This window comes from Coptis chinensis, chromosome 7, assembly GCF_015680905.1.
Source record: "Coptis chinensis isolate HL-2020 chromosome 7, ASM1568090v1, whole genome shotgun sequence".
In the NCBI taxonomy this organism is placed as follows: domain Eukaryota; kingdom Viridiplantae; phylum Streptophyta; class Magnoliopsida; order Ranunculales; family Ranunculaceae; genus Coptis; species Coptis chinensis.
The window spans coordinates 91,927,501-91,930,259 of NC_141462.1; positions in this window are offsets into that span (position 1 = coordinate 91,927,501).

Genomic DNA, 2,759 nt, shown 5'->3' on the forward strand with positions numbered 1-2,759 from the left:
GATAGAATTAGATCGATTTCGAAATGCCTTTAACGGAGATTCCTCAATGTCCCGGCTATTCACGGAACGTGAGAAGCAGATGAATAATCTGCTTCGGAAGAAATCGAAGAATTTCTTGGGAATCCTACAAGATCAATTCCTTCTTTTTTTCTCGGCCGGATGATGGAGAACTTCATCCGGGTTCGAATCCTACCGAGGGGTCCACTAGAGATCAGAAATTGTTGAAGAAACAACAAGATTTTTCTTTTGTCCCTTCCGGAGATCGGAAAATAAAGAAATGGTTGATATATTCAAGATAATTATGTATTTACAAAATACCGTCTCAATTCATCCTATTTCATCGGATCAGGGATGTGATATGGTTCCAAAGGATGAACCGGATATGGACAGTTTCAATAAGATTTCATTCTTAAACCAAAATTCATTTTTGATTTATTTCATCTATTCCATGACCGAACAGGGGAGGATACACGTTGCACCACGATTTTGAATCGAGAGAGATTTCAAGAAATGGCGGATCTATTAACTCTATTAATAACCGAGCGGATCCGGTGTATCATAAAGGATTTGCCTTTTCTATTGATGATTCCTACAGATTGGATAAAAAAAATTCTTGAATGAGGTATTCAACTCCAGGGATGAATCGAAAAGAAATCTTTATTGATTCTACCTCCTATTTTTATGAAGAGAATGAATCTTTTATCGAAGGATCAGAAAAAAATTGGTCCGATCTCCTAGGGAATGCTTTGGAAGATCCAAAACCAAAAATAGTGGTATTTGCTAGCAACAACATAATGAAGGCAGTTAATCAATATAGATTGATCCAAAATCTGATTCAAATCCATGGGTACATAAGAAATATATCGAATCAATTCTTTTTAATGAATAGATCCGATCGCAACTTCGAATATGGAATTCAAAGGGATCAAATAGGAAATGATACTCTGAATCATAGAACTATAATGAAATATATGATCAACCAACATTTATCGAATTTGAAAAGAGTCGAAGAAATGGTTCGATCCTCTTATTTCTCGAACCGAGATCCATGAATCGGATCCCGATGCATATAGATACAAATGGTCCAATGGGAGCAAGAATTTCTAGGAACATTTTGTTTCGAGCAGAAGAGCGTTTTTTCAAGTAGTGTTCGATCGATTACGTATTAATCAATATTCGATTGATTGGTCCGAGGTTGTCGACAAACAAGATTTTTCTAAGTCACTTCGTTTCTTTTTGTCCAAGTCGCTTCTTTTTTTTTCTTTGTGAGTATCGGGGAATATCCCCATTCATAGGTCCGAGATCCACATCTATGAATTGAAAGGTCCGAATGATCAACTCTGCAATCAGTTGTTAGAATCAATAGGTGTTCAAATCGTTCATTTGAATAAATTGAAATCCTTCTTATTGGATGATCATGATACTTCCCAAAAATCGAAATTCTTGATCAATGGAGGAAGAATATCACCATTTTGTTCAATAAGATACCAAAGTGGATGATTGACTCCTTCCATACTAGAAATAATCGCAGGAAATCCTTTGATAACACTGATTCCTATTTCTCAATGATATCCCACGATCGAGACAATTGGTGAATCCCTGAAACCATTTCATAGAAGTTCATTGATATCTTCTTTTTATAAAGCAAATAGACTTCGATTCTTGAATAATCCACATCACTTACGGTTCTATTGTAACAAAAGGTTCCCTTTTTATGTGGAAAAGGCCCGTATCAATAATTATGATCTTACATTATGGACAATTCCTCAATATCTTGTTCATTCGCAACAAAATGTTTTCTTTTGTCGTCGGTAAAAAAAAAAACATGTTTTTGGGGAGAGAGATACTATTTCACCAATCGAGTCACAGGTATCTAACATATTCATACCTAATGATTTTCCACAAAGTGGTGACGAAACATATAACTTGTACAAATCTTTCCATTTTCCAATTCGATCCGCTCCATTCGTTCGTAGAGCTCTTTACTCGATCGCAGACATTTCTGGAACACCTCTAACAGAGGGACAAATAGTCAATTTAAAAAGAACTTATTGTCAACCTCTTTCAGATATGAATCCATCTGAATGGAATGGTTTCATCTTTTTATAAAGAAAAAATTTAGTTTTTAATCTTCAGCACGATCCGTATATCGTATATTCAGAATAGATCCATAATTAAAGGGAATAGATGTATCTAGGGAAGATTCACTTTGAAGTGAATCTTCCCTAGATACATCTATTCCCTAGATAACATACGTTGTGGTATTTTATTTCAGGGCGGAATCAATTTGAAAAAGACCTAAAGTTAGAGATTTATCAATAGGTAATGTTGCTCCAATACCCAACCAAAGGGCTACTGCGGTACCAATCAAAAAGACGGTTGTAGCTACTAGATGGCGGAACGGGTTTTGGAATTTATTAACATTCTCCAAAAGGGTACTGTTAATAATCCTGCTGGTAATTGAAACCATTAAAAGAACCCCCAATAACTTATTGGGTACTGACGAAGTATTTGAAATACGGGAAGAAGTACCATTCGGGTAATATTTCCAAAGGAGTAGCAAATGGATCTGCGGTTCACCAATCATTGACGGCTCTAGAACCGCTAAACCTACGTTACATGCAATAGTACCTAAAATTACTCTTGGAAAAATATATAAAAGATCGTTGGGCCATCTTGGGTTCGCCGTAATAATTATGACCCATCCCTTTTGCCAATTTAGCTCTTAATACGGGATCGTTCAAGTCAGGGTTTTCTTT